Source organism: Syzygium oleosum, unplaced genomic scaffold (genome assembly GCF_021117445.2).
Source record: "Syzygium oleosum isolate NSW1041296 unplaced genomic scaffold, Sole_v2.1 Sole_v2.10, whole genome shotgun sequence".
In the NCBI taxonomy this organism is placed as follows: domain Eukaryota; kingdom Viridiplantae; phylum Streptophyta; class Magnoliopsida; order Myrtales; family Myrtaceae; genus Syzygium; species Syzygium oleosum.
In genome coordinates this window covers 9,452,354-9,465,854 of record NW_026607494.1, presented here as the reverse complement: position 1 = coordinate 9,465,854, position 13,501 = coordinate 9,452,354, and the positions used below count along the sequence as shown (strand labels likewise).

The window sequence follows — 13,501 nt, the reverse complement described above, 5'->3', positions numbered from 1 at the left end:
TAATACGAGAAGAGACGGTGTATTAAAAAGTTTAAAGTTATCCTCATCAATGAGTTGTTTAAGGAGTGCTTCGTTCACAAAATTTCCGTAAAATATGGTTAGCTAAACATGGCCTAGACTCATTTTGTACACTTTAATCAGTCAATAAAGACAATGATACAAGTAGTTGGACAAATTAAACTTTGTAGGCATTGACCAATCAAATGGCGCATTGGAAGTCCCAATGATGTTGGTTTGATACAATGGACATGGAATTTACTATTGGCGATAACTCACGTGATCTGATGTTTCCCAAACTAGCATTTAAGTATAATATATAGTAGTTTCAAATTCAAGTAAAGTACTTCTTTATATATATTTGATATACAGTAAATTGAATCAATTATGATCGTTGGTGATGGTAAGTTCTATATAAGTCCTGCATGATCTGAATGATATCTTCATGCCTGATCCATAAAACTGATCCACGCAAGTGTTTCTCCAAATCCAAGCAAATCCTATCTAGGGCATTGGTTCCAAATTGAAGATGAACTATGTAGCTTGTTAAAAACATTGTTGTGTCAGCAATAACTGCCGATGTGATTTTAGGGAATTGCAACGGCAAGATTTTGCTTGCCATGGATTTGAGGTGGAGTGGAACTATAACTTTTCATACTTTTTGACTTTATTAGGTTGGAATCACAATAATCTACCAGGAGCCTCTCAAGGCAATATCTGACCATCTGAAAACTAGTGGCCACTCAGGACAAGATGGCTCCCTTTCAAGCACTCGACAAAACCTACGATTTGGTCGGAAAAGGGCACCTAGATTTTATCTTGCAAAATAGGCGAGAAGAGTCTTACGCTCGTGCAGATGTTCTAATGCAATACAAGGATTTAAGATTCCACCACTTAGCCAATGAAAGAGATTTAAAGTTTCTTTCTAAATAGTGGAGGAGAGTGAGAGACCCACCAAAAAGACTGCAACTCAGCTATGCTCCATTGCCACGAACTCTTTTGCCTTTGAATTGCGCATTCACCGCCACTGAGGTTAACCTAAATCAGTGTTGAGCTTGAACTCACGGGTTCGATTTCAATTCTACACAACTCTTTTGAGATTAAGCCCAGAGAAGTAACTTGTTTTGAGTTCCTTCATTTAACCATGATGGGCACGATGTTGATGAGATCCATAGGTGATAAGGTGCGATGAAGTTAGCCTAAAATATTGTCGGACGGCATATATTACCATATTTTAACAAAATGCTAATATCCAAAAAGGAAAGAAAAGGCAAAAGGGAAGACCTAAGAGAACCTCAAACATGTAGAACTCGAATTTTGAGACCTGGGAATAGCATCAAGACTTTCTCAGCATTTAATGCATTATGAAGTAGTGCCATCACCTCAAAAGCTCGAGAAAATGAATCTTTAGTTTAGACAAAAAAAGGAATACGAGTATGTGAGAGGAGAACTGAACCGACCCAACGAAGCACTTCGTCAGAGCAATCTCTCTTGAGCTGTCCGAGGAAAAGAATCTAACAATAGCATGATTGTATTAGTAAAATCACAAGAAGCAAATCCAGGAGCCCATTTATAATAATAACAGCAATAACGTCCAACTACTGTCATAGCAAAGACTTCCAGCGATGTATATACTTGGTCCGGTCAGCAGATATTACCGCAAGAACAAGTCCCACCATTAAAATGGTGGAATCTCACGTTATCTCTCACAATAATCTCCCTCCCAATAATGTGAGATACACCACACATGAAAGAGTGACAGGTTTCACATATTCTGAGGTTCTTCATGATCCTGATAGGGCAATTTGCGCTAGAATCCATCAGCCCAAATGCCAGAGCCAGCTTCTCACTGGGAGCCATCAATATTCGCTTCTTCTCATCCTCACTTACATCATAAGCTACTGAACTCAGGATCTGCTGGTAACCATGTCCCTTTAATCTCTCCAGAAGATCCACCAACACTCCATTTATCTCACTAGACCTCGGATGCTTTGGGTCACCTGCAAAGAACTCGTGAATCTCCCCTTTCTTTGACTTGAACCAGCTACATCCAGGATTCTTCTTTAATTCCCTTCCCTCTCATCAACTTCCTCACAGTTGAAACATCATCCCACCTACCAGCCGATGCAAATATGTTGCACAGAACCGTATAGTTTCCAATTGCATGAGGTACGAGCTCAAAAAGATGGCTCGCGGCAATTTGAGCAATGTCAGGGTTCCTATGGATACGACACGCCCCCAAAAGTGCTCCCCACACCCCTCCATGGGGTTTTACAGGCATCGTCTCGGTAAGTTTAAGTGCTTCATTCAAATGTCCAGCACGACCAAGAAGATCGACCATGCAAGCATAGTGATCACCATCTGGAAAAACACATAGTGCTTTTCCATCAATTAAAATACCTTTTTGCCTTGGTCCACCATTCCACCGTGGCTGCAAGCTACAAGTACACCTATAAAGGTAACTTTATTAGGTTTTGTCTCCGTTTTTACCATCTCATTGAACAATTGCGTCGCTGCTCGAGCAAGGCCACGAATCGCAAAGCCTAGAATCATTGAACTATATGTATACACATTCCGTTCCTTCATTCCTTTAAAGATCATGTATGCATATTCTATATTGCCGCATTTTGAGTACATATCGACCATAACCAATCACAACAACATTCTCAGTTGGCCCAAGTCCAGATTTTTCGGCAACATTCCAAACCCATTTAGCATATTTAGCCGCACCCAGTAGAGCACAAGCCAAGATAACACCGGCCGATGTAACCTTATCCTTCCCAAAACTAGCATCCTGCATTTTCTCAAAAAATCACAATGCCTCCCTCGGCTTGGCATTCTGTGCAAACCCAGCAAACATCGCAGTCCAAGACGCCATATCCTTCACCGGCATCCCATCAAACAAATCGCAAGCGGCTGCCTTATCGCCGGTCTTCGTGTATACCACGATCAACATCGTCCAGGAAATAACATCTCTCTGCAGCATTTCGTCAAACACCTTACGGAGAGAGAGAGAGAGAGAGAGATGAGAGTGTGAACACAGAAGGTCAGAGCACAGATTGAACTCTAGAACTGGACGTTTCAACTTTCCAGAGTTACAAAGTTGAGAGCTTTAGACCCAGGCGCGCTTGTCGAGCTTAATTCAAGCCGAGATTTTTCTAACGTTTTGGTTTTCTTTATCCTCTAATCCAACTTTTTTTCTAAGGAGCAAAATTCGATTCAAACAGCCAAATCGAACGGCTTGTCGGCTCAATCCTCAAGAGTTAATATAAAAAATTCAGTATGTCAATCAAACCCGATTGATATATAGCAATTTGGTTCGATTTGATTCTTTTTCCAAAATGCACCAAATCAAACTGTTTTTATGAGTTATGTCCTAATGCTTTTCGAATTGGAGACATTGCGTAAGTTGGTGTTGCAGCAATAGTTGTTACATTATAATGCAGTTCTATCCTTAGATAATAGCTTGAGCCTTTGACCAATTCAAGACTGTTAAAGTTGAACATTGCAGAAGATTCAAGAGCATCAGATAAGAAAAGTTGGATAAAAATTATGAGCCCTGTTCAATTCGATCCGATTTCATATCATTAGTTAGGCTCCGTTCGTTTGGCGGAAAATATTCTCCTTTTGAAAAATATTTTCCCGGAAGTCATTTTCCTGGAAAATGTTTTCCCGGAACATAATTTTCCGGTGTTCGGTGATCAATATGAAAAAGTTTCGGAAAATATTTTTCGCCGGCGGCGGTGGCGGCCGGCGACCTTAGTGAAGAAGAAGAAGAAGAAGCTCCGGAAAATGATTTCCGCTTTTGAAGAAGCGGAAGTCATTTTCCATAGACTTAGGCTATTTTGTGAGGGGGGAAGGAAAATATTTTCCCACGGAAAACGTTTTCCGCCCCCCGAACACCGGAAAACCCGGAAAATATTTTCCGGGAGAATATTTTCCGCCAAACGAACGGAACCTTAGTTCTCTTTGATTTTGAACTTTTCCAAACCATTTTATTGTAGTTTAGCTAAGTTTTTCCATCAGAATCGGACCGAACCGAACCGTGCTCACTCCTACTCTACTTGATCTGCTTTTGTGCGATCGATTAGAGATGGACCACGAGCGAATCCCGTCGAGAAGAACTCGCTCGAAACCCGTGCTCACTCGAGGTCACCCGAGCACCGGCCCTACTCCCCGTGGAAATGGAACTGAATTTCCACGCTACGGAAGGTGTGCGAATAGGAATGGGATGTCCTATTGCCCCATCTTGTCTTTCTCCACAAAGACATGATACCGGGATGTGGCAAGGTGTTGAGGACATGGGGTGGTCATCTCCATTTTCATCCTTATTACATATCACCGCATGTATCGTTAAGTTGTACATCTGACCAAAAGTTGACATGTTGTGGCATTGCAGCTTGGCCAAGCCAGAAAAGAGGAAATGGGGTTAGAGGGAGAGGCATGAAGAGATTTTAAATGATGAAGAAATTTATAATATTTTCTCGATGAAAAGAGTTGAGTGTTTGAGATCAGTCCACGCGCTTAGGCTTATTCCATCTACGATCTAACCACCAATCTTCCTACCGCCAGGTGTACTCTATAATTGAGCTAAACAAATTCCAGATGCAGACGATTTGATCCGAAACCGACCATTGCAACTCCACTCTGGACTCTCCTAGGATATGGAGAGACTTATTGATTAGTGAAAGTGGGAGACATGTGGCGGATCGGATGGCCCAGATTACTACACTAACTCAATCGGTTTCTTCTCTTAATAATTGTTTATTTATGTAAAAAAATCCAACCCAAAACATACCATGGTAGGGTCATCGACTGGGGTGAAGTCGAAACAAGGAAGTCGTAGCGGAACTTGTGGCTAGATTGATTTCCTCCGCAATGGAAATGCCCTCTTCCCCCGCAAGCACCTACTCCTAATAAAATTAAAAGTAGCGAGCTCCGCAACAAAGGCAAAGCAAGCCGCACTTGTAGCGTGCATCCATTTTTCAGCTAGCTTCCAATCTAAGCTTGACAAATAGGGGGAAGGGTTCCAAACGTAGCCTGGGTTGGGAAAAGCCCTCTCTATGTTCTTAGACAAGCCTAAGCTATAATTAAAGGTTAGCACTAACAAGCACAATTTGCTCAATCACTTGCTTCTTGCATTCAAGCCCAAGCCTACGTGTGCTTAGTCAGGCTGCTTGAGTTGCGTGAAAGGTTACTTTTCAAAAACTATTCTGTAATGGCGCCTTAGCCTATCTATATAGTCAAGGGCCTTTTCTTGCTGGGCTTGAAAAATTACCGATAACTTAGAGAAATGATAGAAGGGCATCCAACATGGGGGGCAAACTTGCTTTAACATCGGATTGGATTACGTGCGGTCAATATTAGACAAGTGAAATTAATGAAAGATGGTTGTACATGATAAACTAAGATAGAACCTCACTCTAATACCTGCTAGAAAGTCCAACGCAATAAAGAAAGACCATATGTATATAAAAAATCATATAAATCATGTAAATAAGTGATGTGGGATCCTTGACGAATCTTCGTGTTCATCCGAAACACTTTATTGAAAGAAAATAAAAGCTCGGCAATTCGATACAGTCACCGTCCAACAAACAGTCCAATAACAATGGCATTAAGGCATTGATGACCAGGTTTTTTGGATTTAAGTACCCTTTTCTATTCTGACTTTTGGGTGGGTGTGGAGGCCCATCCAAGAAAATGGAAGGAGAGGCAATAATATGTAAAGATCCAAAACGACCAGGTTTTTATATTGGTGCGCGCGGCCCTATGGAAATGGGGCACCCACAATAAGCAGAATCACATATCTCAACGGGGGACAATTATGCATGGACCATAATGTGGTATCTAGGACAAAATCAAAATGGTAGTGTGAGTCAGTGTGACTCATGTTGTCTCTGCTCAACCACCCCTTTTCACTTCATTTGTCTATAAATAGAGCGACCCAAGACTCAGGCCAAGCACACACAGAAGAATCCTTTGCCTTGGGCTTGCATGGTAGCTCAAGCTACCATACCCACATTCGCATCTTTCTGCTCAATTGCCGCGCTCAATTTTTCTTGGAAAACAAAGCATTTGATCACACATGGCTTGTTTTTTGAATGCAAGGCGGGTTTCACTCGTCGTGGTTATTTTCATGTTTCTTGTGGTGAATGCACAGGGACGTGCCCTCGCATGGAAGAGGATCGACAACCATCTTCTTTTGCGTCAACTCAGCTACGGCGACGGAGCCAAGCCGAGCTTCGTTGAGAGGGTTTCAACCATGGATGTGGACCTGACAAGAGCGGCGCCAGGTGGACCCGACCCGCAGCATCATATTGTCTCCCCTTCTGCACCTCGCAAGCCATAGAACCCCAACCATGCGAGAGATGGTTATTTTCTATAATCCTAGCTAAAGTTCTGTGTGGATCGACGTTCACTTTCTACCCATCTTCTAGCTTATCACTAAGTGTACGCGAACAAGAATAATGTGAGTGGCATAATAATGATTGTGGTGATAAGAGAGATGATACGTGTTGCATTGTGTCGCGACCTCCCCGAACCGGCCCCGCGGCCTACGTGATTTGGCTAATGGATTACTAAGTTAAACCCAGCTCGAACTCTCCCAAGCTCATACCAATTCGCGACTTAAGTTAAAGTTATTAACATGGAAATCAATTTCACCTAGGAGTCGCCACTAATCAGTTCTTGGTGGGTCGATTAAACACCCAAGTAAAGCGTGGGAGAAAATGTTTCACTTCTACGAACCAGAGATTCAATAGGTACAGGAACTTGATTACACTAATTGACTAATTAGCGCCCTTTCGGTACCTAATCTTTGTTCAATTCACCACCTAACGTGTTCACACTAATCAGGAGTTTCAAAATTCGATCCCTAACTAGGCTAAGGGAGTCTACAATCAATACATGAACTTAATGTGCATATTCAACCACACACGAGGTTAAATTAAACACGCAATTCAAAGTGTGTGAACCAAACAACGTGCAATCAAACATGACACTAATCACACAATAGGGCAAGAAAAACCAATTCCAAAGTCCAAATAAATATTTTAATTTTTCGAAATTTTTTTTTAAAATATTTTTAAAATTTTTTAAATATTAAAATAATATAATAATATTAAAAATAATATAAAATGGATCCGGGTCGGATCTCCACATCCGACCCGGATCGGGACTGACCCGGGCGCGCCAGCCCGGGTCCACGATCGGACCGGGTTCATTTATTGAGCCCGGTCTGGCAAATTAAAAGAAAGAAAAAGGGCCCAGCCCAACATTTTTTCGTTTTTTTAAAAAAAACAAACAAAAGCCCAAAGCCCACTAAAAATAAAAAGACAAAAAAATAATTTAGCCCAATTTCCAAATTCGGCCCATCCGCGAAAGGCCCAAGACCTAATAAAACCCATTCTAATAACTAAAAGGCCCAAAACATTAAAACGCCAGATAAACAAAAAATCGGCCCAAACACTAACAAAACCCTACCCGGTTTCGACCCGTCCGCCCGACCTGGTTCGTGGCCATGGACCCGAATCACCGGAAACCCTAGCACCCGCGACCCGAATGCTCAACCCGAATTGCGGCCGCCCGACGCCTTGACTGGCCAAGCTGCCGCGACGGGCCTCCTCCGAGCACCGGCCTCCGCGGCCGACGCTGCACCTCAGCCGGCATCGCCGCCCCGACGAGGGGCGGCGAGCGTCCTCCTCCCGTGTCACCGCCGTGGCGACCGGTGGCTGACTAGGACCGTCCAAGCCTCGACGAGAGGCTGGCCGGCCGAGAACCAGCCAGATCCTGGTGAGGGACCGGCTGGCTGCCTCCTCTCGCGGCTACGCCCGGACTGCCGTGGCCACCGGCGGTACGCCGGGACCGTCCAACACTCCCAAAAACGCAGCAGAACAGAGACAAATCAAAGAAATTTTGTTCGGGCAAAACGTCGAACAGTTGGCGCTCGCTACGAAAACAGAAGATTTTTTGTGCAATCGAAGCCCCAAAACGGATCGAGATTATCAACACAAAACACACAAAGCATCAGGAATAGGCACGAGGCGTCACAGGCCGGAACTCAAGCGAGCCGGACGGCCGCGAGCTTCAGCCAGTGAGCCCGAGAACAGAAGCAAAAACAGGGGAGGGGGGTGCCGTTGCGGCGCTCCCTATCCGGCTCGTGCAGAGGCAAATGAGGGCGAACGTGGTAGATCGGACAATGTCCGGTCGCCTCGCACTCCTCCGAGCCGGAATCATCGGGAAATCAGCTCAAAACTCTTAAAGAAAACCAAAAAAACAAGACCCACCTTGGGCGCGGAAGGGAGGCCGCGGGCTCGAATGGAGCGGCCGGGAGACGCCAAACGACGCTCAGGCGCGGCCGGGCTACGAGCAAGCTCGTCGCTCTCTCTCTCTCTCTCTCTCTCTGGAACTCTCTCTCTCGGGTCTCTCTCTCTCTCTCGGATCTCTCTCCCTAGCTCTCTGTTCTCTCCGATTTTTCTCTCTCTGGCCTCGATTTAAAGACGGCCAGTGGCGCGAAGCCGGCTAGCAGGCGCGCATGGCCCCTACCACCGCGCTGCCGGCCTGGCCCCGACCCGCGGATCACGCCGGGCGATGCACGGCGGTTCTGGCTTCTACGTTCTGTCCCTTCTGTGGCGTTCTGCCACTGTTCCGTTCTTCTACTCCCCCGTACGCTCAGAAATGTTGACTGGGGGAGGAGATTTGAACAGTGCATGGGCCGGGCCCAGGAGAAATGGGCCGGCCCGCGCGAAAAATAAAAAAAGAAGGAAGAAACAAGATGAGCCACACGAAAAAAAAAAAAAAAAGAAAAAGGATGGGCCGACTAACTTGGCTCAGAAATCTTTTTTTTTTTTGAAATTTAAGTAAAATATGTCCTAATCGATCCTATTAATGCAAATGCACCTAATGTCTATGTGCCATGTAATTTAATGAAAATATTTTTGTTAAGGGGTTAAAAGATTAAACCCTAATTTTTATGCGATAAAACCCTAAATGATTTGGGCAAAATTTAGGTGTCAACAGCTGCCCCTCTTTGAAGGGGAGCTCGAAGAGGTTCCTTTCAAAGATAAGAGACACTTAAATTTTGTTCATGGAGGGCATGAGAAGATGCATGAGAGATGATTAACGGGCTTGTGACTGAATGAAAAGGAAGCCATACCGTGTAAGAACGGGCTTTCGGTTACATGAAGGCTTGTTATGTAAAGAAGGAAACTCTGGCCTGCGAAAGCTCGCCAGGTCGATGGGGTACTCCGGGTTGCGAAAGCTTACCGGACAAGGAAAGAGAAAGATACTGGGCTGTGAAAGCTCGCTAGGTCGATGGGGTGCTCCGGGCTGCGAAAGCTCACCGGGCAAGGAAAGAGAAAGACTTTGAGCTGCGAAAGCTCGCCAGGTCGATGAGATGCTCCGAGCAAGGAAAGAGAAAGACTCTGGGTTGCGAAAGCTCGCCAGGTCGATGGGGTGTTCTGGGCTGCGAAAGCTCACCGGGCAAGGAAAAAGATAGACTCTGGGCTGCGAAAGCTCGCCAGGTCAATAAGGGTGCTCCGGGCTGCAAAAGCTCACCGTGCAATTCTGAGGCTGTAAACCTATCAATCAAGAAGATTCTGAAATGGCCACTGCACATCTAACGGAATATGTTATAACAGATGCCCTGGTAGGGAAAGCATACTAGGCGAGATTGGTATCATTCAGACGTCAGGAAGGACACTATCAAAAGAATAGCATCACTGACAAAGTGTTGATTGCATGAGCAAATCAAACTAGTTTCAATTGTTTAGAAAACAGTTAGCATCATTCAATATCACAAAATTGCCATTGGGCTTAGGAAATGTCATCAATCATCAATTTCTCTTAAGAGATAAACCTTTGTCAGAAAGCCCTTGGCTCATGAAAAGGGTTCGTTAAATATGCCAAATAAGAGTTCTTTAGTCAGAAAGGGCTTCTCGCAAGCTCTCAGAGAAGACTGTTTGCTCCCATCCATTGATGCGGGAGATAGGCAAGTTCTCTCCATATACCTCACATTATCAGTGTCAAAGGCTTCGAGGATCATTCGCAATAAGTACGCACTGAGCAATCCAAGAGGTCTTTTAAGGACCGTAATGTGGGTTTGGTCATGGTTTCGACAATGGATAAGCATTATCGGCTGGGAAATGAAATAATTGTCGATCAGCATTTCCGCCAGGTTTACAAGTCAAGAACTTTTGAGATGGGATAAGATAAATTTGCCCCCACTTCTTTGATCAGTAGCTTCTTTGGAAGTCCATATTTGACTTGAATCATCCCAATCAGAAGAGACTTTGGAAAGGGTTGTAATGTCGGTTTGGTGAAAGGCTCAAAAGGCTTAAGCTTCTCAAAAGAGATTTAAAAATCGGTGATGGACATGGCATCATTACCATTTCATCTGATCTTTTTCAAAGGCAATTGATTTTTGAAACCCAACTCGTCTCAAAAGTCGATTGGCTAATCATTTCGATACAAGAGCTTTGCTCTTTCTCTAATGGCTTTCACATTTGTAGTGATCTCTTTTTCCTTCTTCTTCTTCTTTTTTTTTTGTGGTGGGCATTGGCCTTGCTTTTACTAGGCACGCTGCTTTTTTATGCCCCCGGCTTTCATTTGACTTTTGTTCATTTGAACCTTTTGAGCTCCGAAGACTATTGAGGAACTTTTTTTTTTTATGTTGTCACCAAAAGCACTAATTGCCTTGGTAAATCACATGCCTTGCCCCAGTGTGGGGGAGATGATCGCCATTCGGGTTTTCGAAATGAAAGCTCAGGCTCAACTGGGCTCAACTGTGCTAAGTGAAGAGTATGAGTGTTTGGGTAGAGAAAGAAATGTTCTTCTTCATTTTGGGATGTTTCAAGCTTTTATAAGGACTTACCTGAAGTTACCACAAAAAGATCAAGGCAAGTAAGAGCAAAGAAATCTTTTCTCGTCTTCTTCACCAAATATTGTTAACCAAAAACTCCAAATTTGCCCCATTGTGGGGTGGTTCTTGACAGGGGTACTTTGTAGAAATTCTTCACATGTGAAGGCTCGAAGGGGCTTAACTATGATTATATGTAGTGTATAGGATGGATGAAAGAAATGCCTCTTTTCATTTTGATCCATGTACTATTTGCGAATGAATCTCTCGTCCTAAAACACAATATTTTGCACTCAACTCACAAAGTGTTTATAGGACGTGTTTGGGAATGGTTCGCCTTTCTTCATTCTAAGTGCTTCTCGCTTGGCATGATTAACATATTTCCTATTGTTTCGCCAAGATCACCTGAGTTGATTGATCTCCATCGGGAATTTTGATTCAAAATGAATGTTCCACCAAGCATCAAGGCAACTTTGGACAATGATGATATTCAAATTTTTTGTGAAAAGTTTATTTTCACAATTTCTACTTTTATGCTTGTTTTTCTCAAACTCGCCAAACCCCCCCCCCCCCCCTTTTTTTCAAAGCAAATTTTTCATTCGACCTTCTTTTGGCATTAAGAAAAAGGGTACTTACCTGCAGCTTAGTGACTTGGTAACCCTCTCCTTCGCATTTGGCTTGTTGGATGCTTGCCAAGACAGTTCAGTCGTTCGTGGATCAATTTGCGGATTGTTTGAGACCTACAAAGTAAACATGTGTGCATGTATGCATGATATGCATGATGTAAATATCCTACAGTGATTCGGATTGCATCGAAAATGGCTCTCGGGCCTTGGATTTCATTTAAGGAAAATACTTTTTCACTGAATCGGCGTTTACGAGCTTTGGCAACTCTTGGCCATCCATTTTTACAAAAACTAAGGCACCCCTAGGTAGAACTTTTTAACAACATATGGATCCTCATAATTAGGGGCGAACTTCCCACCTAATTCTGGTGTGAGGGATAGCACTTTCCTTAGCACGAGATCTCCGGCTTCAAAATGTCAAGGCCGGACTTTGCGATTGAAGGACTTTGCAACTCGTTTTTGGTAGCATTGACCATGGCATAAAGCCTTTAGTCTCTTCTCATCGATCATGTTCAACTGATCCCATCTCTGTTGAGTCCACTTTTCCTCAGAGAGCTCAGCTTGCGAGAGAATCCTTAATGAAGGGATTTCGACTTCCACGGGTAAGACCGCTTCCATACCATAAATGAGCGAGAAAAGAGTCGCCCCTGTCGAAGTGCGGATCGAAGTTCGGTATGCCATCAACGCATAAGGCAACCGTTCATGCCAGTCTCGATAGTTGTCAGCAGTTTTTGACAAGATCTTCTTTATGTTCTTATTGGCTGCCTCCACAGCTCCATTCAGTTGTGGACGGTAAGGTGAGGAGTTCAAGTGACGAATATGAAACTCGTCAAGTAAGCCATCTACAACCTTGTTGTTCAGATTTGAGCCATTGTCAGTGATGATCACCTCCGGGACTCCATAGCGAGCGATGATGTCACAGCGAATAAACTTGGCCACATTCTTGGCGGTGACATTGGCATATGAGTTCGCATCGATCCACTTGGTGAAGTAATCGATGGCTACCAAGATGAAGCGATATCCACTGGAAGCCTTAGGATTAATTGACCCAATCATATCGATCCCCCACATTGAGAAGGGCCATGGCTCGGACATTTGACGCAATTCATTTGGCGGTACATTGATTTTATCTGCATAGATTTGGCACCGATGGCAATAACGAACATGCTAAATACAGTCAGCCTCCATAGCCATCCAGAAGTAACCTAGTCTCATGATTTTTCTGGCCAAAAGATGACCGTTCATGTGCAGATCGCATTCTCCTTCATGAATTTCCCTCATCAACTGATTAGCTTCTTTGGCATCGACGCATTTCAACAAAATTGAGTCAAAAGACCTCTTGTAAAGAGCATTGCCACTAATGAAGAATTTTGACGCTAGCTTCCTTATGTATTTCTGATCCGCTAGTTCACTTCCAGGAGGGTATTCACCCCTTTGAAGATAGTTCATGATGTCGTGATACCACGGCTTCTCATCAGGTTCATCTGCAATCGCCGAACAATAAGCCGGACGTGTCAGTATTTCGATTTTCAGTGGTTCGATGTCTAACCCTTCCATGACTTGTAACATTGATGACAACGTGGTCAGAGCGTTGGCAAACTGATTCTGCGATCGGGGTAAATACTCAAAAGAAATCTCCTCAAATTCCTTTATTAACTCCTCAAGGAATTCGTGGTAAGGAATCAATTTGGAGTCACGAGTCCGCCATTGGCCCTCTGTCTAAAGAATGATGAGGGCGGAATCGCTGTAGACTTGCATCTTCCTAACTTTCATGTCGACGGCCAATTGCAATCCAAGTATGCAAGCCTCGTATTCTGAGATATTGTTGGTACAAGGGAATACCAACTTGGCGGCCACAGGGTGATGTTGACTCGTCGGGGAGATAAGAACTGCCCCAGTCCCAAAACCAGCCAGGTTAACGACACCGTCAAAGTACATAGTCCACTTATCACCCACTATCTCTGAAACACGCTCCTTTATGGGATCTGACTGATCATGGTCTTCCGACCTTTCGATGTTT

General features: G+C 43.9%; 1 pseudogene; it reads right to left on the bottom strand.

Moving 5' to 3' along the window:
* Positions 1 to 1,581: 1,581 nt before the first annotated feature.
* LOC130139183 (pentatricopeptide repeat-containing protein At5g44230-like) lies at positions 1,582 to 13,038 on the bottom strand (annotated as a pseudogene).
* Between the last annotated feature and the right edge of the window lie 463 nt (positions 13,039 to 13,501).